Raw genomic sequence first — 13,067 nt, forward strand, 5'->3', positions numbered from 1 at the left:
AATAATAATACCAATAATAATAAACCACAAATGTATAAAATTATTATTATTATTATTAAATGTGATGTTGTTGTCATTTTAGATTATATCAGTAATGATACTGATATTAATAATAATAATAATAATAATAAACAAACTTTTAACATTTGTAATATAAATTAGTATTATTATTATAAAATATGATTCATAAGTTGTTGTCATTTTAGCTTACATCAGAAATTGTAATAATTATAATAATAATAATTATATTGTTATTTATTATTATTTATTGTTTTATTATTATAAAATGTATTTTGAAACTTTAACATTTAACATATAAAATTATTCAAACTTCTAAAATGAATTTAAAAGTACAAAAGCAGCAGTGGAGGTTGATATCAGACTAATCCTAACCATTGGTTTTTAGTCTGTTTGTGTTGATCTAGCGGTCTAGTCAGCGAACAGCGATCTCCTAAACTCTTTGACTTTCATAAACACATTACAAACAGCATTTATCAAATATTACTCGTTAAAACAGCACATTACGGCAAACGAGCGTCCGTTCAGGCGTCAGACGGAGCGTCGCGCCAGAGGTCGTCTAAACCGGGCCGTGTGAAACGATTGTTTATGGCAGCAGTCGATGAGAACGGCCTGTATTTCTGTTCCGCCATCTGTGCGTTTCCAGACGGGAATGAAGATGTTGAAACAGCTGCCGTTTATGCACTTACACCGGGAACCATTTAACGCTCGATTCACACGGGACCGACGCCACTACAGCGGGACCTTACTGAGGTGCATTATGGGAGATCACATGACTGCTTTCCCTTCACTATCCTACATAAATAAATGTGTGCAAACAAAAATGTTAATTTGGTATAGAAATGTGTACATAGGCACAATGATGTAGTATAATTTGATTATAAAATCACATAAGTTGCAAAATCTGATACAGTACAGACTGTTTTGATGTTTGAGCGTCCAATAACCAGTTTGCCAAATCTGTTTTTAACTTACATATTGATATATAATGACTAAATTGTTTTTAGTTAACTTTGGCAAATTTACAATAATTACTGTAATTGTTTTCTTCTAGTTTTGCATTAATTTTAGAAATTTTAATATTTATCGGTTCCTCCCACAAACCTACAGTCAAAATGATAATAATGATAATACTTATTTACAAAAACTCAGTGCTAGTTCCAAACAATATATAAATTATTAAACTGTTTATAAAAAAAACAGTTTAATTAAAAATAATAAATAAATAATACATTTTACAAAATATATATGTTAAATACCTTTGTGGGAGGAACAGATAAATCTCAACATTTCAAAAATGAACACAAAATTATGAAAAAACCATAATAATAATAATACTAATAATAATAATAATAATAATAATAATACTTTTTATTAACAAAAAAACATTTTTTACTCACATTCCAAACAATAGATTAAATAAGTACACATTTATTTTAAAATTCATTTATTTAAATCTAAAAATGTATATTATAATTATTATAATAATAAAACAATACATTAAATAAGTAAACTGTTTTAGTTTTTTAAAAAATATTGTATTTATTTATTTATTTATTTATTTAATACCTTTGTGGGAGGAAGAGATAAATGTCAAAATTTCTAAGATTAATGCATTTTATTATTTCATAGAGTACAAAAAAGCATAATAATACTAATAAATTCAGTTTTTAATGGGTAGAATAGAATAATATTACATTAAATTAAATATTAAATTAAATTAAAAATAAATATTAAATAAAATATTAAATAAAAATTAAATTAAATGAAATTGTTTGCACAAATTATGATATTCACACTATTTTTAATTATTCCGATTTTTATTATTATTATTATTATTATTACTACTAGTAATAATGATAATTAAACCACTTATTGATTTTGTTTCTTAAATAAAGCTATAGTAAAATAATAATAATAATAATAATAATACTTATTATTATTATTATTATTATTATTATACATTTTTATTTTCGTATTTTTACTTGTGTACTTAAAAGTAACTTACTTAAATATATTAAATCAAATTAAATCAATTCATTATTCATTCAAAAAACACCAGGTGCTGTTCATCATTCATCCATAAATAGAAAAAAGTAATAAAATTAAATAAATAAACATCCATACACGTGTACATATTCCAAGCAAGAATCTGTACTTCCATTGCCTTGTCAACTAAAATGTAAAAGTGCTCTGTCTGAACATTTCAGAACTGATAGTGACTGCATCAATGGAAAAAAACCCCAACTACTCCACTTTGCTGAAACTGAAGACCCTGGAAAGTAAAGTGCACATCTCCAATACCGAAGAGGACAAACTCAGACATGAAACAGCAGTTGAAGCACAGGTGACCTGGTGGGTCTCGTCCCGGTCACAGCGGGCAGCAGACGGAAAAACACACAGCGTAATGAAGCCGCTCTTACGGCATATGAAGAGGCCTTTGAGCTAATCGAGCTTCTTTTGTTTGCTTTCCTCAGACCTCCTCGCACGCGGCTCGGGTCATTACTCGCTCGGCTGGGCAAATTTGTCTTCCTTTCAGCGTCTCGAGCGACAGCTGATTTAAGTTACCTGGAGGACCTCTGACAGCAAAAGCCTCACTGATTGGAGCTTTAATTCGGCCAATTATGCGGCTAATTAGCTCATTTACAGCTCAAGTGAAGCACGACTCCATGGACGGCGATCGGCCTTCGCCTTAAAACACTTTAAAACAGTCATCAGTGAAGCTACGGGTGAATCGCACACAAAACAAGCACTCGATGTATTTCACTCATACACAGTAATAATGAAAAGAAATAAATATGGTGCTCATTTCTAAAACCATGAAGATTTTCCCATTCCAGCAAAAATAAATGAATAAAAAAAAATAAATTATACATTAATAATAATAATAATAATAATAAAAAATAAAAATTACATCTTTCTCATCATGACATTGAGAAAAAAAAGTTAAAGATTTGTCAAATTAATTCAAAACAACCAAAAAAGCAACACAATATGCATAAATGATGCTAATGACAATTAATAATAATAAATATAATAATAATCTCTCATTGAATGTATTGTTTGGAAAAACAACAACAACAACAATAACAGTAATAATAATAATAATAATAATAATAATAATAATAATAATAATAAAATAAAATAAAATAAAATAAATAAATAAATAAATAAAAATGATATCTTTTTCACTGATATAATGCAAAGAAATTGAGAAAAAAAGTAAGATTTGTAAAATCAATTCAAAACTACCAAAAAAAGCAACATTATATGTACAAATATTTAATTATGACACTAATGATAATTATGAAGAATAAAAAAAATAATAATAAAATAACAACAACAATAATAATAATAATCTCTCATTGAATGTGTTCTTTGGGAAAAAACAACAAACAAACAATAAATAAATAAATACATAAACAAACAAACAAACAAATAAATGATATCTTTGTCATTGATATAATGCATCAAGAACTTGAGAATTTTTTTTTTAAGATTTGTAAAATTAATTCAAAACTACCAAAGCAATATGATATGAACAAAAATTTAATTATGATACTAATAGTAATAATTATAATTAAAATAAAAATAAATAATAAATAATAATAACAATAATAATAATAATAATAATCTCTCACTGAATGTATTGTTTGGAAAAACAACAACAAAATAATAAATAATAAATAATAATAAACAAATAAAACGAATAAATAAATAAATAAATAAATAAGATATCTTTCTCATTAATTTAATGCATCAAGAACGTGAAGAAAAAAACAATTAAAGATTTGTAAAATTAATTCAAAACTACCAAAAAAGCAACATGATATGCATAAATATTTAATTATGATACTACTAATAATAATTATGAAGAAGAAAAAAATAAATAAAAATAATATTAATCTCTCACTAAATGTGTTGTTTGGAAAAAAACAACAACAACAACAATAATAATAATAATAAATAAATAAATAAAAATGACATTTTTCTCATTGCTATAATGCAAATAAATATATAAATAAAAAAAGATATCTTTCTCATTAATTTAATGCATCAAGAACGTGAAAAAAACAATTAAAGATTTGTAAAATTAATTCAAAACTACCAAAAAAGCAACATGATGTGCATACATATTTAATTATGAAGGTAATGATAATTAGAAAGAAGAAGAAAAACATAATAATAATAATAATAGTTATTATTATTATTATTATTATTAATTATATAGTCTCTTATTGAATGTATTGTTTGGAAGTAATAATAATAATAATAATAATAATAATAATAATAATAAATATTATTATAGCCTCTTATTCAATGTATTGTTTGAAAAAATGTCTAAATGAATGCAATTATGTTTAAAAGATATGCATATTTTAATTATTATAAAATAAGGTCTAGTATATATTTCACCCAAACAAAATAACAATAATAGATTAAGAAATAATATAAGCAATAATATAAATACAAAATGTAATTATAGTACAAACGTTAATTATCAACTATAAGTATGCGTGTGTACATGAAATTATTGTCACAATGCAAAAAAAAAAAAAAAAAAAAAAAAGTAAGAGAAAATGTAAAAAAAAAAATAAATAAATAAATAAATAATAATAATAAAATCATTTTCTTCATGCAAACTCTTTTTCTGTGATTCTGGAGTGAAATACGACCTCAATGTGCTCTTGAGATATTTTAAACTCTTCACCCGTGCGTTTCTTTATATATCTGTTTGATTCACAGTGGAATGAATATATTTGTGGAGTTACATAATGAGTGAATGTGTGAGAGGGCTGCCGCTGGAGAGATCCGTGTTATAAGGTTACTCTACAATCCTCTAAATAAACAGCACGAGTCCCGTTCAGCAGAGCACCGCCACCGGCCGCACGTTCGCTCGCCAGTTCAACATAATGAACGCGTAACTTCAATTAGCATGCCGCCTTACGCCGATATTATGAGCGGGTCACAGCGAAGGACCGCTTCATAAATAAACATCCGCCGCTGTTTCCACGGCAACCGCTTTCTCCCGCCGTTCACGTCAATTTACAAGTCATCAAAAATAATTCCAGCATAAAATATTAAATTGTAATGCTAATTAAAAGCCAATTTATCCATCCAAAGGTGGAAAATATCAGCACACGCCAGCTCGACTAGAAAACGGATGTAAGAGTTTGAAGGGACTTCAAATAGCCGGCGATGTTGTCAATTTTATGACACTTAGCTTTGAGCGCTGCCGTAACCGCCTGTGACAAGGTTAAAGTTATCTGAACGCGTCCAGTTGCCGTCTAATAGGAGCTGAGAGCCGCCTGTCTGATATCTCTCCGTCTGTGCATGAAACAAAGTGGATTTCAGAAACAAGAAAAAAAAAAATGTGTGTAAAAACTATTTTCACTCAGAAACTGCTAGTCAACTTCATGCATACTTCAAAAATCTTTATTTACAACTTTGAAAAATAATTTTTACAGTTTGGTTGTAATCAATGACATATTTTTCGAAGAACTTTTTGACATGTTAGCATGTCGCTAAGCAAATGCCACAATATGCGAAACAACTTTAAGTAATAAATCAAATTAAGTCTGAAAGTTTGATGTAGAAAGACAGAAATAGTTTTTTTTTTTTTTTTTTTTTTTTGTAAAACATACTCCAATATTTTGTATTTACACCTTCAAATAAATACTTTTTACAGTTTGGTTGTATGGATGAACATGAGTTTTTTTGCAGTTTGCACTTGTGTTAGCATGTTGCTAAGCTAATGGCACAATATGCTGAATTACTAAGTACTGCAATGATCTTTATTTACCACCTTAAAAAAAAATTTTACTGTTTGGTTGTAATCTATTACATTTTTTGGATATTTTTTCCCATTTGCATTGGAATTAGCATGTTGCTAAGCTAACGGCACAATACACTGAACTACTACAAGTGACATGTTGAAATAAGTGGGAAATTTTAAGGTAGAGAGACAGAGATAATATTTTTTGTAAAACATACTCCAATATTTTGTATTTACAACTCTGAAAAATCTTTTTTACTGTTTGGTTGTAATCTGACTTTTTCAGAGTTTTTTGCTGTTTACCTTGATGTTAGCATGTCGCTAAGCTAACGGCACAATACGCTACTTTTTTACACATTAAGTGTGAAATTTGTGTAGAAAGACGGAAATATTACAGAATATTTAAAAATATTATTTTTACAGTTTGGTTGTAATCTAAGATATTTTTCAGATTTTTTTTACACTTTGGTTGTAATCGATGATGTATTTTTCAGAGAACTTTTTGTCGTTTGTTTTAATGTTAGCATGTGGCTAAGCGAATGGACACAATATGCAAAACAACTTTAAGTAACAAATCCAATTACGTCTGAAAGTTTGATGTATAAAGATATAAATAGTATTTTTTTTTGTAAAACATACTCCAGTATTTTGTGTTTATACCGTTTGGTTGTATAGATGACATATTTTTCAGAGTTTTTTGCAGTTTGCACTTGTGTTAGCATGTTGCTAAGCTAACGGCACAATATGCTGAATTACTACTAAGTACTGCAATGATCTTTATTTACAACCTTAAAAAACATTATTTTTACAGTTTGGTTGTAATCTAAGATATTTTCAGATTTTTTTCCCATTTGCATTGGAATTAGCTTGTTGCTAAGCTAATGGCACAATACACTGAACTACTGCAAGTAACAAGTTGACATAAGTTTGAAATTTTGATGTAGAGAGATGGAAATAATATTTTTTGTAAAACATACTCCAAAAAATATTTTTTACTGTTTGGTTGTAATCTGACTTTTTTCAGAGTTTTTTGCCATTTACCTTGATGTTAGCATGTCGCTAAGCTAACAGCACAATACGCTAAATTATTACTTTTTAACGCATTAAGTGTGAAATTTTGAAGTAGAAAGACAGAAATAGTATTAAAAAAAAACACTCCAATATTTTGTATTTACACCCTCAAATAAATAATTTTTACACTTTGGTTGTAATCAATGACGTATTTTTCAGAGAACTTTTTGCTGTTTGCTTTAGTGTTAGCATGTCGCTAAGCAAATGCCACAATATGCAAAACAACTTTAAGTAACAAATCGAATTAAGTCTGAAATTTTGATGTAGAAAGACAGAAATAGTATTTTTTTTGTAAAACATACTCCAATAATTTGTATTTACACCTTCAAAAAAATTATTTTACAGTTTGGTTGTATAGATGAACGTGAGGTTTTTTTTTTTTTGGTAGTTTGCACTTGTGTTAGCATGTTGCTAAGCTAACAGCACAATACACTGAATTACTACTAAGTACTGCAATGATCTTTATTTACAACCTTAAATTTTTTTTTTTTTTACAGTTTGGTTGTAATCTAAGATTTTTTTTTCAGATTTTGTTTTCCTATTTGCATTGGAATTAACGTGTTGCTAAGCTAACGGCACAATACGCTTAGCTACTACAAGTAACGCGTTGAAATAAGTGTGAAAATTTGACGTAGAGAGACGGAAATATTTTTTTTTGTAAAACATACTCCAATATTTTGTATTTACACCCTCAAATAAATAATTGTTACAGTTTGGTTGTATAGATGATGTATTTTTCAGAGTTTTTTCGCAGTTTGCACTTGTGTTAGCATGCTGCTAAGCTAACGGCACAATACGCTGAATTACCACTAAGTACTGCAATGATCTTTATTTACAACTTTTAAAAATATTATTTCTACAGTTTGGTTGTAATCTAACATATTTTTCAGATTTTTTCCCCATTTGCATTGGAATTAACGTGTTGCTAAGCTAACGGCACAATACACTGAACTACTGCAAGTAATACGTTGACATAAGTGTGAAATTCTGATGTAGAGAGACGGAAATAATATTTTTTGTAAAACATACTCCAATAATCTGTATTTAAAACTCTGAAAAATAATTTTACTGTTTGGTTGTTTTTTGCCGTTTACCTTGGTGTTAGCATGTCACTAAGCTAACGGCACAATACACTAAATTACTACTTTTTCACACACTAAGTGTGAAATTTTAAAGTAGAAAGACAGAAATAGTACTTTTTTTTGTAAAACATACTTTAATAATCTTTATTTACAACTTTGAAAAATAATTTTTACTGTTCAGTTGTAATAGATGACTTTTCTTAGAGATTTTTTGTCGTTTGAAATGATGTTAACATGTTGCTAAGCTAACGGCACAATAGGGTAAAATACTACTTTTTCACACATTAAGTGTGAAATTTTGAAGTAGAAAGACAGAAATAGTATTTTTTTTGGTAGAACATGCTGCAATATTCTGTATTTACAACTTAGAAAAATAATTTGTACAGTTTATATGGTTGTAAGAGATGACATTTTTTAGAGATTTTTTTGCCGTTTGCACTGGCGTTGACATGTCGGCAAGCTAACGGCACAATATGCTAAACTACTTTAACACACTGAATTAAGTGTGAAATGTTTAACTAGAAAGATGGAAATAGTATTTTTTGTAAAACATACTCCAATGAGCTGTATTTACAACTTCAAAAAAGAATTTTTACAATTTACATGGCTGTAATAGATGCCATTTAAAAAACAGCTTGCACTGGCGTTAGCATGCCGCTAAGTTAACGGCACAATAAGCTAAACTACTTTAAGTAAACACTGAATTTGTATGTTGCAGCAATTTGTATGTATGTTACGAGATGGCTAATTTATACAAGTTAGGTGTTTGAAAAATTAGTTTAAAGTCGTATGATTGAAGTCGTACACATTAGCCAACTCATAAACTACGTACGAATTGGTTGAGAGATAGCGTTGAAATAAATGTGAAATTTTGAAGCAGATTGGCTGAAATATGTTTATTGTAAAATGTACTCCAATAACTTTGAAAAAAAAACTTTTGTACGATTCAAATTTGTACATGCGAATTTGTACAATTTTTAACTAAAATCATACTTATTTTGAGGTGCCAAATTCATAGGAATTTGTATGAAGGACCACCCCTAAACATACCCCCACACAAATCATACAAAATCGTACGAGTGAGGTCGTACAAATTAGCCACCACGTAAACTACATACAAATTGGTTGTGAGATAGCATTGAAATAAACGTGACATTTTTAAGTAGAATGAATTAATATTTTCTTGTAAAGTGTACTTCAACAACTTAAAAAAACTTTAAATAAACTTTAGATAAAAACATTTGGTTACACTTTATTTTGATAGTCCACTTTAGACATTCTACTAACTATAAGTAAATTTGCAACTACTTGTCAACTAATTCTCATTCATTTGCAACTACATGTCTACTAACTCTCAGAGCAGACTGTTAGGTTAGGCTTAGGGTTAGTAGAATAAGCTGACATATAATTGCAAAGTTTAGAAGAGTGTTATATTAAGCAGACAGTCTACTAATACTCTAATGACTAGTTGACATGCAGTTGCAAAGTTACTTACTGTTAGTAGAATGTCTAAAATGGACTATCAAAATAAAGTGTTACCAAACATTTTTGCTTTTCACGTTCTCACATAACAATGAAAAAACTGCTGTACAAACAATTGCTAGTAAATTGGACAATTAATTACAAAGAAATAGCAAGAGACATTAAAATAAACAACCCAATCTCATGGCAGTTCGTACAAATTTTACAAGGTGGCAAATTTGTACAATTTTTTAAAAAATTTTACGTATTTTACAAGGTGCCAAATTCGTCCCTAAACCTACCCCTCACACAAACAATTTTATAAAATTTGTTTTTTTTTCTTTTTTGCATATTTGCATTTTTCTGGATAGAACAGTGGAGATATGACAGGAAGCAAGCGGGAGAGAGAGACGGGGATGGGATCGGGAAAGGTCCACAAGGTGGGATTCAAACTTGGGACACCCAAAGCGCAACTGCCCACAAGGCTATTAGCACTAACCTCCTCACACAAATTGCACAAGTAAGGTTGTACAAATTAGCCACCTCATAAAATATGTATGAATTGGTCATGAGATAGCGTTGAAGTAAACGTGACATTTTTAAGCAAATTGACTGAAATAGTATTTTCTCATAAAATGTCATCCAATAAGTTTAAAAAATATATATTTTTTTTAAATGTAGATTTACATATGATTATTTTTTCTGGCCTTAAAATGAGCAAAAATAAGACAGAATACTTTTTCACTTTTAGAACAGCCACTGTGTCATGAGCCTTTGTGTCTCCAGCATTTGGAGCTGAGCTTGAATCTCTGAATGAAAGAAAGAAAAAAAAACAAGTTCGTCCGATCATGTCAAAGCCCTCATAAAACCACCTTCAGGCTGCTTTTCAATAATCCATTACTGTGTGCATAAGTTTCAAACGCCTAAAAAGGCACTTCAGACTTTCCATCAATGCAAAAGAGCGAGAGAGAGAACGTGAGAGACCATTTACTTTGAAAACCCGAGAGGTGCTTTCCCTCAGCGAAACCGCCGCTGAATGCAGAACAGCTCGTGTTGTGAAAAGCCAGACGAGCACTGTCAAATGAAGGCGCGTTGAGTCACCTACATCCAAAAAACATAGCGCGATTACACGTGTTTGAAGATTGTTTACAAGGTTGTCTGAAGATCAACAAGAACCGCCAATCTCTAAAGTGAAGAAACGCGCCAGATAACGACCCTGATGTAAAGAGATGCAATCCTTAGTTCTACACATTGATCTACAGGGGCTTTTCACAGTCCATCACACTGTCAGTGGATCCTGAAGTATATTAAATAGAAAAAGAAGTGGAATGTGACACATACTTGGTAGAACAGCGAAAATAGCACTGGCTTGACATGTTGCATAAGACATCTGGTGCGAAACCATCAATATTCAAGTACGTTTTGACTGGTTATCATATCCAAGAACATCTTACATGTGAAAACCGTTTTTTAACATTTTTATTAAAATTAACGCCTCTTTAGAGGGTATAGTAGCGCTTTTACAAGGACGAGGTGCCAGCGGCCAATTTGGAGGGTTTTTGCACAACGTAGGAGTAAAATACAACGTAGCATCTAAACTGGATCTGCGTTCCATCAACCTTCCACAAAATCTGACGTTTCACCGTGCAAAATTGCTCTTAACGAGCTAACCTTCCACGGCCAGCTAAACGCAGCCACTTTCATTTCAAAAGCACTGGAAGTCACTGGCAGGTTGAAGTTTTTCAACCTCATTCGCCCTGTCATGGGACGGACTTAATTACGCCGCTCTCCTAGCCACACGTCAAGCCGATGTGCCTGCGGGGTGCTGATCCAGGCTCTTCGCTCGCTGTGGGGAAACGCGCTCTGACACGCCGGGTGGGTTGAAGGCGGTTGGGTGGCCGGCGGCTTTCACACCTCCGACAAAGCATGGAAGCGCGGGAGGCTGAAAGTGACCTTCATACTGGGCCGAACAAAAGACGATGGGAATGAATGACTGAGGTTATTACGGTTGAGGAGTCATTTATGGCGATAATAGAAGCTAGAGGGAGCATTTACCTGTCTTGAGCCTCTAAATGGCCGTTCTTAACAAGAACGATAGCTAAAAACGATAACTATAATGATAACGGTATACGCTTGTTAGGCCTGACATCATGCGTCACCGTTTCTGGGTCCAAATGCTCTATGAGATTCCTAAGGCTAACAACCAACAGTGGTAATATAGACTTTAATAGGCCTTTATCTTCATATTGATATCTAAATTAGCCAGTTAGCGAGATGGAGAGATGCACAGTTCAGTTGAATGACAAAGTTTACTCTCTTTATAGTATAATGGTGTTTTGTGTTCATCTGCTTCTCCAATTTGCTCTTTTTAAATTGACTGTCCCTATATAGACTAATACAATCAGATACAAGAAGTTATCAAATATTTATATACGGATAAAAGGACATTCACTTAAATGGTGTGAGATTACTGGATGTTTTCAACTGATATCCTATTAAACAGTCACCAAATGCACTGAAGGGCTCAAACTATTTCAAATATAGTGAATTAAGCTACAAACTCGGTCAAAATGCACAATGTTTCAATCCAACATGTATTTTGAGCTGCAGCTCGTCATATTAATGGCGTCTTGTCACTAGTTAGCAGTAAACCGCGGTTACCTCACCTGAATATGTTCGTTGATTTGTTGTTGGACGTCTTCGATGTGGAAAGCAGTTATATTCGGAGTGGAAATGTGGATATTTTATTAGTAACCATCATACTTTTATGCTTGTTGCAGTTAATCTTATAAAACTAGCGAGCTAGCCAGCAGTAGTACTGACGGCGTCGTGTAAACATGGCTGAAGACGCGGTAAGCGAGGAACAGACAAACCGAATCAATTGAGTGAGTCATTTACGCTTGAACCGCTCCGATTGATTCGAACTCGTGACTTTGATCATTCAGTTCAAGATTCACTAGCAAAACCCAGATCAAAACAGCCATTCATTTTCATATTTGACATCGCGTGTACTGATTTAAAAAAAAGCACATGCAGTAATGCGTGACATATTAAGCTTTTTTTGATAATCAACTGTTTTGAAGCTCGAATCGGATCCCAAATCACGAATCATGATTTAGATCGAGTTCCGCGTTTGGCGAATCACTTCGGGACTTCAGAACGCGGATCGCGAATCATTTGATTCAGATCCCAACTTTAGAGCGCTTCGAATCATTTCGCGAATTAAATTATTTGCGTTCCACGCTCCGAAGCTCATTCAATTCGCGAGAACAGACCTTCGGAGTGGGTTTTTTGAATCGTTTGAGTCAGATCGGAACTTCACATCGCGAATCACTTGATTCAGATCGGAAACTCAGTACGGATCGTGAATCTTCTGATACAGATCGGACGTTCTGAGCGGGCTCGCGAATCACTTCGCGAACTGAATGATTCGCGTTCAGAACAGAACTTCGTGAATCATTTGTGAATTACTTTGAGCGCGGATCGCGAATCTTTTGATTCAGATCTGAGTTTCGGAGTAAGGATCACGAATCATTTGAATCAGATCGGAACTTTTATGAGCGTGGATCGCGAATCCTATGATTTAGATCGGATCTTTGGAGCGCGAACCTTTTATTTTAGATCGAGACTTTAGAGCGGGTACGCAAAACTTTTGATTC

At 31.5% G+C, this 13,067-nt stretch overlaps 1 long non-coding RNA gene across 2 annotated transcripts in view; it reads right to left on the reverse strand.

The window, feature by feature from the left end:
* LOC127153193 (uncharacterized) overlaps window positions 1-12,254 on the reverse strand; it is a 59,878-nt gene extending 47,624 nt beyond the window's left edge. For both annotated transcript variants that reach the window (XR_007825211.1, XR_007825214.1), the window contains exon 1: window positions 12,075-12,254. This is a non-coding gene — a long non-coding RNA (uncharacterized LOC127153193). The remainder of the gene's footprint in view (window positions 1-12,074) is intronic.
* Window positions 12,255-13,067: the final 813 nt, after the last annotated feature.

Source organism: Labeo rohita, chromosome 22, assembly GCF_022985175.1.
Source record: "Labeo rohita strain BAU-BD-2019 chromosome 22, IGBB_LRoh.1.0, whole genome shotgun sequence".
Lineage (NCBI taxonomy): Eukaryota > Metazoa > Chordata > Actinopteri > Cypriniformes > Cyprinidae > Labeo > Labeo rohita.